The following is a 12,968-nucleotide window of genomic DNA, read 5'->3' as shown; positions in this document are numbered from 1 at the left end:
GACAGAATGACACACCCATTCCTTGCTCCATCCCCACTTCCGATTTCCACATCCATACACTGGAAATTCTTGATTTCTTTAGCCAAGGACACAGCTTAATAAATTAAAGATATCATGCAGGACTAAAAAATATGTGTTTTTTGGTGCTGATAGAATCTTGCCTGATTTGAGAGGTTTAATTCTAGGGTGTTTAACAGCCCTTTATTTTTTAGAACTTGCATTCTGTTCAGGAAAAATTTATATAAATGACCTTAATACTTCCATGTAATGAATGGATACAAACATGAGGAGCTGCTTGTTGTGTGTGTGTGTGTGTGTGTTTGTATGTATGTGTATATGTGTGTGACAATCTATGTCTTTTTATTGGAGTATTTATGACATTAATGTTTAATAAAAGTATTAATCTATTTAGATTTAAATGTACCATCTAACTAGTTATGAGGGTCTTTAAATTTTAATTTGTTTTTATTTCATTTTTTTTTAGAGACAGGGTCTCCCTCTGTCACCCAGGCTGGAGTGCAGTGGCATGATCATAGTTCACTGCAGCCTCAAACTCCTGGGCTCAAACAGTCCTCCTGCCTGAACCTCTGAGTAGCTGGGAGCACAGGCATGTGCCACCATACTTGGCCAATTATACAATTTTTTGTAAAGATGGGGTCTTGCTATGTTGCCCAGGCTGGTTTCCAACTCCTGGCCTCAAGTATTTTTTCTGCCTGGGCTTCCTAAAGCCCTGGGATTACAGGCCAGGTTCGGTAGCTCATACCTGTAATCCCAGCACTTTGGGAGGCCGAGACAGGCAGATCACCTGAGGTCAGGAGTTCAAGACCAGCCTGGCCAACATGGTGAAACCCTGTCACCCTGTCTCTACTAAAAATACAAAATTAGCAGGTTGTAGTAGTACTTGCCTGTAATCCCAGCTACTCGGGAGGCTGAGGCAGGAGAATTACTTGAACCCAGGAGGCAGAAGTTGCAGTGAGCCAAGATCCCACCATTGGACTCCAGCCTGGGCGACAAGAGGAAAACTCTGTCTCGAAAATAAATAAATAAATAAATAAATAAATAAACAAACAAACAAACAAATAAATCAACCAACCAACCAACCAACCAAAGCACTGGGATTACAGACAGGAGCCACAGAACCTGACCTAATCTTATTTTATTTAATTTTTAATTTTTTTTTTTTTGAGATGGAGTCTTGCTCTGTTGCCCAGGCTGAAGTGCAGTGGCACGATTTTGGCTCACTGCAACCTCCGCCTCCCGGGTTCAAGTGATTCTCCTGCCTTAGCCTCCTGAGTAGCTGGGACTACAGGTGCCCGCCTCCATGCCCGACTAATTTTTGTATTTTAGTAGAGACGGGGTTTTACCGTGTTAGCCAGGAGGGTCTTGATCTCCTGACCTCGTGATCTGCCCACCTCAGCCTCCCAAAGTGCTGGGATTACAGGTGTGAGCCACCATGCTGGGCCCCTAATTTTATTTTTAATTGACAAGTAATAATTGTATGTATTCGTGGAGTACAATGTGATTTGATACATGTTGATGATGTGGACTGATTAAATCAAGCTAATGAACATATCTATCACCTCACATACTGTCATTCCTTTGTGGTGAGAACGTTTTTTTTTTTTTTGAGACAGATCTCGCTCTCCGCCCAGGCTGGAGTGCAGTGGCGCTATGTAGACTCACTGCAACCTCCGCCTCCCAGGTTCAAGCGATCCTTCCACCTCAGCTTCCCGAGTAGCTGGGATTACAGGCATGTGCCACCACACCCGGCTAATTTTTGTATTTTTAGTAGAGACAGGGTTTCATTATATTACCCAGGCTGGTCTTGAACTCCTGACCTCAAGTCATCTGCCTGCCTTGGCCTCCCAAAGTGCTGGGATTACAGGCATGAGCCACCATGCCCAGATCTTTGTGGTGAGAACATTTAAAATCTAATTTTGGGGGTCTGCATTTCTTGAGTCAATTTTAGAGCCAGGAAGGCCACATCTTTGGAGTGAGAGCGGGAGTCAGGGTCAGTTCCTCAGCATCACTAAGTGGTCCCTCACCATCCATCTTTCCAGCTGGAAAGCAACTTGCTGGCCAATCACCAAAATAACAAGTAGGAAAGGTAAAATAAAGGAGGATGTGATCACATCAGCAAAAAAACAAAAAAACAAAAAACAACATTAAAGAGAGGAAATGCCAGTGTAAAATAAATGAAATAAATAGTAAAGAAGTAATATTGTTGCTGGTGAATAGAATGCATTGTCGCATATTATATGTGGATCTTCTGTTTATCATCTTGCTAAACTCTCTCCTTTATATATTCAGTCTTCTAGGAGAGGATTCATACAATCACAAAATAATTACAGTTTTATTTCCTCCCTTTCAGGCCTTTGACTTGAATTTGTTTTCCTTGTATTGGCTGAAATATATGGAATAGACATGGTGATCTTGGTCTTCTTCCTGATTTTAAAGGATACTAATTATTTTAATGGAATTTATATGGGCCTCATGAAACGAGTTGGGAAGTAATCTTTTTTTCTCTACTCTCTAGGAAAATCTATAAAATTAGAATGACATTTTTCAAAAAAGTTGACTTGCCTGTGAAACTAACTGGGCTTGGTGTTTTCTTTGTAGGAAAGGAGCCCATTTCTGACATTCATCATACTGTTTAGCAAGCCACTAATTTTACAAATGAAACCGATTTATGACATTCATTTTGCTGCTAAAACCCCACTCCTATTGATCAATGTATGTACAGTGAAGCCTTTGTGGTAGCTGACTCTGCTGTGCAGCCTTAAGGTGAAATGTTAGCTGACCACTCTTGAAGAGCGAGTTCCTGATTAAAGACATTGACTTCCCTGAAGTGTATCTTAAATGAACATACACACACACACACACACACACACACACACACACACACACACACACATGCAGGCATGCCTACATACATCACATTATCCTTGCCAAAGTATCTTAAAGAAAGTTACAGTATTTTAAAGTAAATTAATCTCCATGCATTGATTTTTTAAAATCTATTTTTGGGATCCTGGGCTGACTTCTTTTTGACACCAAATTAATGTCAAATCATTTGCTTCCTGACTTGTTGAAACATGAATACCTGGAAAGAAAAGCTCTCTGTGAAGCAGAGATTAGCTCTATGAGAAAGCGGAAGAAAAGCATCTACGGCAAGCCTGAGCAGGCTCTGTAGGTTCAATCCTTAAGATTCAGTCCTTGAAAAACAGATTGAATTCTTGCTCCCAAAGATAAGATCACCTTTTTGGAGGAAATGTCAAAATTTAAGAAATCAGAATAAATCCTTTCTTAACCATTCCTTCATTCACATAGCAGTTATTGGATGTCCCCTAGGTGCAAGGCACCATGATAGACACCACGGATACAAAGAGTTACTTGCCCTCAAGTAACTCGCAGTCTAGACAGGATTAAATAGAGAATTAGCCAGGTGTGGTGGCTCATGCCTGTAATCCCAGCACTTTGCGAGGCTGAGGTGGGTGGATCACTTCAGGCCAGGAGTTGGAGACCAGCCTGGCCAACATTGTAAAACCCTGTTTCTACTAAAATACAAAAATTCGCTGGGCATGGTGGTACGTGCCTGTAATCCCAGCTACTCAGGAGGCTGAGGCAGGAGAATTGCTTGAGCTGGGACCCGGGAGATGGAGGTTTCAGTGAGCCGAGATCACGCCACTACACTCCAGCCTGGGCTACAGAGCAAAGCTCTGTCTCAAAAAAAAAACAAAACAAAAAACAAAACTGTAATGACCAACACAAAATCAGATCCAATTTACTGCTTGAGGAAACAAGACCAAATAATGAGAATCAGTATCAGCAGACAGTAGGGACAGACTCACAGCTACTCCTGATAGTGCAACTACTAGATACAAACTGTAAACTCACTATGCCTATTATGTTCATGGAGCTGGAAACCAACATTTTCAGGAAGGAACTATAACTATAAAAAGTTACACTGGGCTGGGCACAGTGGCTCAGGCCTATAATCCCAGCAATTTTGGAGGCTAAGACAGGAGAATCACTTCAACCCAGGTGATCAAGGCCAGCCTCAGCAACATAGTGAGACCCTGTCTCTGCAGAAATTTTTTTTTTTTTTTTTTTTTTTTTGAGACAGAGTCTCACTCATCATTCAGGCTGGAATGCAATGGCGTGATCTTGGCTCACTGCAACCTTCACCTTCCAGGTTCAATCAATTCTTGTGTCTCAGTACCCCAAGTAGCTGGGATTACAGGGTCACACCACCATGCCTGGCTAATTTTTGTATTTTTAGTAGTGATGGGGTTTCACCATGTCGACCAGACTGGTCTCGAACTCCTGACCTTAAGTAATCTGCCCGCCTTGGCCTCCCAAACTGCTCGGATTACAGGCACGAGCCACCACGCCAGGTCAAAAAATGTTTTTAAAATTAGCTGAGCATAGTGACTCACTCCTGTTATCCCAGCATTTTGAGAGGCTAAGGTGGGAAGCTCACTTGAACCCAGAAATTTGAGGCTGCAGTGAGCTATAACTGCACTCCAGCCTGGGGGACAGAGTGAGACCCTGTTTCAGGGGGAAAAAAAAGTGACATTGCATATTTGAAAAAAAATATATCTGCCTAGGTCCAAATACAAGAGAGAAAACACATTGTAATTTAAACAGGGATACTTAATATAAATAATTATTGGCCAGGCATGGTGGCTCACACCTGTAATTCCAGCACTTTGGAAGGCCAAAGCAGGAGGAGCGCTTGAGCTGAGGAGTTTGTGACCACCCTGAGAAACATGGCAACTCCTCATCTCCACAAAAAAATACAAAAATTAGCCAGGTCAGGTGATGTATGGCTGTCATCCCAGCTACTCAGGAGGCTGAGGTGAGTGGATCGATTGAGCCCGGTCAAGGCTGTAGTGAGCCATGATCATACCACTGCACTCAAGCCTGGGTGACAGAGAGAGACCTTGTCTAAAGAAAAAAAAAATTACTATAACAAAGGATTAGAAAAGGATTAGAGCTGGGTGCAGTGGCTCATGTCTGTAATCCCAGCACTTTGGGAGGCTGAGGTGGGTGGATCACCTGAGGTCAGGAGTTCAAGACCAGCCTGGCTAGCCTGGCCAACGTGGTGAAACCCCGTCTTTACTAAAAATACAAAAAATTAGCAGGGCGTGGTGGCGGGCACCTGTAATCCCAGCTACTCGGGAGTCTGAGGCAGGAGAATTGTTTGAACCCAGGAGGTGGAGGTTGCAGTGAGCCGAGATTGTGCCACTGCACTGCAGCCTAGATAACAAGATCGAAACTCCATCTCCAAAAAAAAAAACAACAAAAAAACCAAATCATTAGAGTAGCAAGGGATTGACTAGTAAGAAGTAAATGCCTCTAAAAAAAATATAGAGCTGGCAGATTTGAAGAGCAGTCGCTAACTCCAGGGCTGAGATTGAGCACCTTAGCCCACGCCCAGGGCTCAGATTCTGACCCTGTTGAGAGGCCATGGACAGCTCTGGCTCACTGGAAGGCAGAGAAGTTGCTGAGCTGCTGCACTGGTGGAACTGCTGGAAATCTGCCTGATATGATTTGGCTGTGTCCCCACCCAAATCTCATCTTGAATTCCCACATGTTGTGGGAGGGACCCAGTGGGAGGTAATTGAATCATGGAGGCAGGTCTTTTCCCATGCTGTTCTTGTGACAGTGAATAAGTCTTACGAGATATGATGGTTTTAAAAAGAGGAGTTCCCCTGCATAAGCCCTCTTCTATTGTCTGCCGCCACGTGAGACGTGCCTTTTGCCTTCTGCCATTATTGTAAGGCCTCCCCAGCCACATGGAACTGTAAGTCCATTAAATCTCTTTCTTTTGTAAATTGCACGGTCTCAAGTATGTCTTTATCAGCAGTGTGAAAACAGACTAATACACTGCCCTTTAGGGTGCTGGGGAAAGCTGTCCACAGGAAAGGACATCACTAGAGATGAGATGCTCTACTACAAAAGTGCCAGGGGAGGGAGTACTGGGTCCATTGCTGGAGCTGGGTGCTGAGGAAGCTGCACTCACTGCAGAAGCCTGCACAGGAAAAGCTATGCACTCTGCAAGAGCCTGCCCAGCCCAGTACACTGGGACCTTCACCTGCAGTGTCTGTCCATCATTCTGTACTTAGAAAGCCTTGGTGTCTGCTAGCATGGGAAAAAAATACTTAAAGGACAAGATCCACTTTCACAGAGTATCGAAAGGGGTGAGTTTGTTTTGTTTTGTTTTTGAGATGGAGTTTCACTCTTCTTGCCCAGGCTGGAGTGCAATGGCACGATCTCGGCTCACTGCAACCTCCGCCTCCTGGGTTCAAGTGATTCTCCTGCCTCAGCCTCACAAGTAGCCAGAACTACAGGTGCCCACCACCATGTCCAGTTAATTTTTGTATTTTTAGTAAAGACGGGGTTTCACCATGTTAGCCAGGCTGGTCTCGAACTCCTGAGCTCAGGTGATCTGCCTGCATTGGCCTCTCAAGTGCTGGATTACTCGCGTGAGCCACAATGCCTGGCCTAAAAGGAAGAATTTGGAGGCAAGAGGCAATACATTGATAACCAGCACAAGAAATTAGAAGAAATTTTAGAAGTGAAAAATAAAATAGATAAAATTCAGAACACAATAGAAGGGTTTAACAGTAGATTAGACACAACTGAAGAGAGAATAAGGGCACTGGAAGATAGATGGGAAGGATAGAACATACAGAGGAGAGATCAAGAGACATTTATGGCAGAGTTGGAAGGTTCTAAATCTGCACTGTTTAATAGGGTAGCCACTAGCCATATGTGGTTATTTAAATTTAAATTAATTGCAGTTAAATAAAATGTAAAAATTCAGTTTCTCAATTGCACTAACCACATTTCAAATGCTTAATAGTCACATACCAGTATATAACACAAATGCTTAATAGCCCCAGCATGGACACAGATTCAGCAGGTTGTATTAGTGCTGGTCTAAATGGATTTAATTGGAGTTCCACAAATAAAGGAGAAAAGGGAGCAGAAGCAATATCTGAGGAGTTTTAGCTGAACACTTTCCAAAACTAACAAAAGACATAAAGCCACAGTTTTCAGAAGACCGAAAATCCCCAAATCCAAACAGGATAAATAAAAAAAAAATCCACAGCCAGACCTAGTAAATCTCTGGGAATACCAAAGACTTAATGGCAAAGAGTTGAAAGCTTTCTCTTTAATGTCAGAAACAAGATAAGGATACCTGCTGTCACCATGGCTATTCAACATTTCTTGGCCAGTGTCATAAATCAAGAAAAGGAAATCAGAGGCACAACAATTGCAAAGAACAGACCAACTGTTATTTGAATACAATGCTATTATATACTTAGAAAATCTTTTAAGATTTATAGAGAACTTATTAAAATTAGTAAGTTGCTGAATACAAAGTCAGTATACAAAAATTTAGTTACAAATGCTGGTTAAATGATTTGAAATAGGATACCCCTTATAGTGATATGAAAAATATAAAGTACCTAAAAATTAACCTTATAAAACATGAGTAAGATCCCTATATAGAGAACTGTAAAATAGCTTTTCAAGAAACTAAAAACAGCTAAATAAATGGAGAGAGATATACCATGCTTATGAATTGAAAGACTCACTATTGTAAAGATATAGGTATCCCTAAATTGATGTATAGATGCAGTGTTATTCTATCTTAAGAGATTTTTTTTGACAATCTGATTTTTTTTTTTTTTTTTTGAGATGGAGTCTCACTCTGTCGCTCAGGCTGGGGGGCAGTGGCATGATCTCAGATCACTGCAGCCTCTGCCTCCCGGGTTCAAGCAATTCTCCTGCCTCAGCCTCCCGAGTAGCTGGGACTATAGGCATGTGCTGCTGCGCCCAGCTAATTTTTGTACTTTTAGTAGAGATGGGGTTTCACCATGTTGGCCAGGATGGTCTTGATCTCCTGACCTCGTGATCCACCTGCCTCAGCCTCCCAAAGTGCTGGGATTACAGGCCAGAGCCACCGCACCTGGCCAAAATATTTTTTTAAAGTTAGCTGGGCATGGTGGCACATGCCTGTAGTCCTAGCTACTCAGGAGGCTGAGGCAGGAGGATTCTTGAGCCCAAGAATTCAAGGTTGCAATGAGCTATGGTTGCACACTGTGATCCAGCCTGGGTGACAGAGTGAGACCCTGTCTCAATAAAAAAAAAAAAAAAAAAAAAAAAAGAGGGCTAGGTATGGTGGTTCATGCCTGTAATCACAATATTTTGGGAGGCCAAGGCTGGTGGATCACCTGAGGTCAGGAGTTGGAGACTAGCCCAGCCAACATATTGAAACCCTGTCTCTACTAAAAATACAAAAAATTAGCTGGGTGTGGTGGCGGGCATCCGTAATCCCAGCTACTCAGGAGGCTGAGGCAAAAGGATCACTTGAACTTGGGAGGCGGAGGTTGCAGTGAGCCGAGATCTTGCCACTGCACTCCCGCCTGGGTGACAAGAGTGAAACTCCATCTCAAAAAAAAAAAAAAAAAAAAAAAAAAAGAAGATCCCTCTTTGAAGTAAAGCAAGATGGAAAGACTCTTCTAAGCATCAAGACTTATAAAATTGTACAATAATAAGCCAATGCTATGATGGTCTAACAACCAGCAATAGAACAGAATAGAGGGCACAGACACAGATCCTTAAATGCATGGACATTGATCTTTTTTTTTTTTTTGAGACAGAGCCTCGCCCTGTCGCCCAGGCTGGAATGCAGTGGTGCAGTCTTGGCTCACTGCAACCTCCACCTTCCGGGTTCAAGCGATTCTTGTGCCTCAGCCTCCCAAGTAGCTGGGACTACAGGTGTGTGCCACCATGCCCAGCTAATTATTTGTATCTTTAGTAGAGACAGGGTTTCACCATGTTGGCCAGGCTGGTCTCGAACTCCTGACCTCATGATCCGCCCACCTCGGCCTCCCAAAGTGCTGGGATTACAGGCATGAGCCACCGTGCCTGGCTGGACATTGATTCTTCACAGAGGTGTCACTGCAAAGAAGTGGGGAAAAGATGTACTTTAAAATAAATGATCCTGGAATAACTGGACATCCATAAGGAAAAAAAAAAACTCGAAACTTGTCCCCCACCTAACACCATGCATAAAAGTCAATCCTAGAGAGGCTGTAGAAAAAAATATGATAGGCAGAAAAATAAAGCTTTTAGAGGGTGATATAGAATTTCATGATCTTGCATTAATGCTATTTTTTTTAAAAAAGATCAATACATTTGCCTACATTAAAGAGTTCTCATGAAAAGACACTATGAGCAAAATAAATAAGGCCAGCCAGCCACAGACTGGGAAAAGATACAACAGGTGTAACTGACAAAAGGATTATACTGAGAATATTGAAAGAATTGCTACAAATCATTAAGAAAAAGACAGATAACCCAATTGAAAATTTGGGAAGAGACTGAATTTTATAAAAGCAGAAATCCAGATGGTCAATAAACATATGAAATGATGCTCAACTTCATTAGTAATTAGGGAAATAAAAATTTAAATCACAATGAAATACCATTACCCACTCACCAGAATGGTTAGAATTTTAAAAACGGGCTATTTGAGGAGTGAAGCAACTGAAAATTTCATGCATTACTGGTGGGAGTTAGTTGGAACAGTCTCTTTAGGAAACAGTGTGGCACTGTCTTCTAAAGTTGAAAATGTGTATACCCTATGACTCAGCAGTTCTACTCCTAGATATACACCCCCCCAAAATATGCTCATAGCAATGAAAAGAAGTGGGCAACATAGTGAGACCCCGATCTCTACAAAAATTTTAAAAATTAGCTGAGTATCATGGCACTTACCTGTAGATAGAGCAAAACCCCATTTCTAAAGAAAAAAATTAATAAAGATAAATTTAAGAACACATAAAAAAAAAGAATATACATAGCAGCATTATTTGATATATCCCAGGAATGGAAGGAACTCAAATGTCCATCAACAGCAGAATGGATAAGTGGTGCAATGAAAATTGTATTCATCGGAAGCAATGAAGATAAACTCCAGCTACGTGCAACAATGTGGGTGAATGGGCTCCAGTAACAACCAAAGCCACAGGAGGAGCCTCATGTGAACTAGAGAAAAGTGAACACGCCGCATGGAGAAGCACTTATTTGGAGATGCCTCTGTTTCCAGCCCCCAAACCTGCAGTCCTACCAGCTTCTGCCTGGTTCACACCACCTCCTCTTTCTTGCAATAGGAGGGGGATTCATTTTCCCATCTCTCATGCTCTGGATTCCTTCCCATTCCTGTATCTTCAACTCGCCCTCTTGATTGATGGGTGCCCCCTCTTCTCCCAGGTTCCTTATCTTAGCAGTTATTTACTTACTGTTTGTTCCTGCTGACCTGAGCTGTGCCTGGCCACAAGGATGGGGCTCAGAGACCGCTGTTGTCTGAGGCATGCAGGGTTTGGGACACTTCCCCATGGTCTTACTCTTTCCTCTGTTCCCATCATTCCCATCTCACTCCAGAATCCCACATTCTCCCAGTTACTGCCTCTGGCCTCTGTGATATAATACCCAGAGTGCTAGGAAGCATTATTTAAATTTTTTGCTGGGCACAGTGGCCCACGCCTATAATCCCAGCACTTTGGGAGGCCAAGGTGGGGGGAATCATTTGAGGTCAGGAGTTCGAGACCAGCCTGGCCAACATGGAAACCTTATCTCTACTAAAAATACAAAAATTAGCTGGGTGTGGTAGCATGTGTCTGTAATCCCAGCTACTCAGGGGCTGAGGCAGGAGAATTGCTTGACCCCAGGAGGCAGAGGCTGCAGTGAGCTGAGATCGCACCACTGCACTCCAGCCTGGGCAACAGAGCAAGACTCCATCTCAAAAAAAAAAAATTTTTTTTTAATTTTTTGATTTTTTTAGAGATAGGGTCTCACACTTTGTCACCCAGGTTGGAGTGTAGTGATCATAGCTTACTGCAGCCTCAAACTCCTGGGCTCAAGTGATCCTCCTGCCTCAGCCTCTTGAGTAGCTGGGACCACAGGTGCACACCACCACACTGGGCTAATTTTTAAAATATTTTTTTGTAGAGACAGGAGTCAGGCAATGTTGCCCAGGCTGGTCTCAAACTCCTGGCCCCAAGCGATCCTCCTGCCTTGGCCTCCCAAACAGCTGGGTTTACAGGCATGAGCCACTGTGCCTGGCCCTAGATTTCTTATCTAGAATGCATCTTGTGGAACTTCTCTTAATTGGTCCTTCATTTCTCTGTTCAGAAGGTACAATCTGGGAAGAACAAAGGTTTACCTTAGTTTCTGATGGCTCATAAGGTGACACTCAGAACATCAGACCTCCACTCAGGCCAGGATTGTCCTTAGAGCACCCTCTCAATGCAGTTCTCTTCCTCACCCACTTCCTCCACCTCTGTTTTGAAAGAGAGATGCTCAGCTAGAAAGAGTTGCATTGAGGCTAAGCTATGGGAGCTCCTGACAGTGGCGGCCTGGCCTGTGGTCACTGCGGGGCCCTACATGTGGTGAAAGTTGATAGTGAGGGCTCAGGGAGCCAGGCACAATGGCTCACGCCTGTAAACCCAGCACTTTGGGAGGCTGAAATGGGAGGATGGCTTGAGCTCAGGAGTTTGAGACCAGCCTGGGCAACATAGTGAGACCCCATCCTCCACAAAAAATAAGAAATTTAGCCAGGTGTAGTGGCACACACCTGTGGTCTTAGTTACTTGGGAGGCTAAGGCAAGAAGATCACTTGAGCCCAGGAGTTCAAGGCTGCAGTGAGCCAAGATTGCACTAATGCACTCCAGCCTGGGTGACAAAGTAAGACCGTGTCTTAAAAACAAACAGACACGTTCAGGGAAGTTTAGAGGAGGAGGCACGGTTCATATTCTGGGAGGAGATGACGGGATTTCACTGTTTCAGAAAACCCTCTGTACTCTAACCCAGCGGCTTAGGGTCTGACTCCACACACTTCCCTCCATGCTATTCGGGGTCTAACAGCATCTGAGGTCTCTGCTTCTGGGTGGAGGCCCTCACAATCCTAAGGACCACAGCACACAGCCGGGGCCTCAAACCAGGGCATCAACCTGTATCCTATTCCCAAGGCCTTATCACCAACCCTACCCTTGCTGGTTCTTCCTGCCTTCAGGGTCTTCTCACTGTTTTAGTCTATTTCCCCAGCTGAACCCCTGTGCCCGCCTGATTCTTTTTTATTTCACAAACCTTCTTGGCTCTGAATTTGGGTTTTCTGGGGAGTGCTCATTTGAATTTGACAAACATTCCTTGAGCTTCCAAGACAGGTGTAGTGTCAGCTTTTGAGGAGGCTTTAACTTTGTAGTAAAAATCAGCTGGCCAGGCGCCATGGCTCATGCCTGTATTCCCAACACTTTGGGAAGCTGAGGCGGGTGGATCACCTGAGGTCAGGAGTTTGAGACCAGCCTGGCCAACATGGTGAAACCCCATCTCTACTAAAAGTACAAAAATGCAGCAGGGTGTGTTGGCATGTGCCTGTAATCCCAGCTACTCGGGAGGCTGAGGCAAGAGAATCGCCTGGACCTGGGAGGCAGAGGTTGCAGTGGGCCAAGATCGCGCTACTGCACTCTAGCCTGGGCAACAAAATATGACTCTGTCAAAAAAAAAAAAAAAAAAAAATCAGCCATAAAAAGTACTTTTTTTTTTTCTCCACAAAAAGTACAATGCAGAATGTGGTGAGTGTTTCCTCAGATGGAGAAGCAACTTGCTAGAAGATTTGTTACAAAAGAGTAGTGGGAAGGAGGGGAGGGCTGGCGTCCCAAGGCTTTCTTTAGAGATGTGGCATTGGGCTGGGCTTGAAGGATGGAGATGCTTTCAGAAGCCCAGGTACGAGGAGAAGGACATGAGATGAAGGGACAGCATGCCCAGGGAATCACCAAATTCCAATGCACTTTAAGTACAAGTAGAGAAGGGAAAGAGAGAGAGATGACAAAGCAAGGTTGAAGTGATGCCATTGAGGATCCCCATGCCAAGCCCAGAAGCCTAAATCT

The sequence above is a fragment of the Pan paniscus genome, chromosome 8, assembly GCF_029289425.2.
Source record: "Pan paniscus chromosome 8, NHGRI_mPanPan1-v2.0_pri, whole genome shotgun sequence".
In the NCBI taxonomy this organism is placed as follows: domain Eukaryota; kingdom Metazoa; phylum Chordata; class Mammalia; order Primates; family Hominidae; genus Pan; species Pan paniscus.
This window is presented reverse-complemented; position numbering follows the sequence as displayed.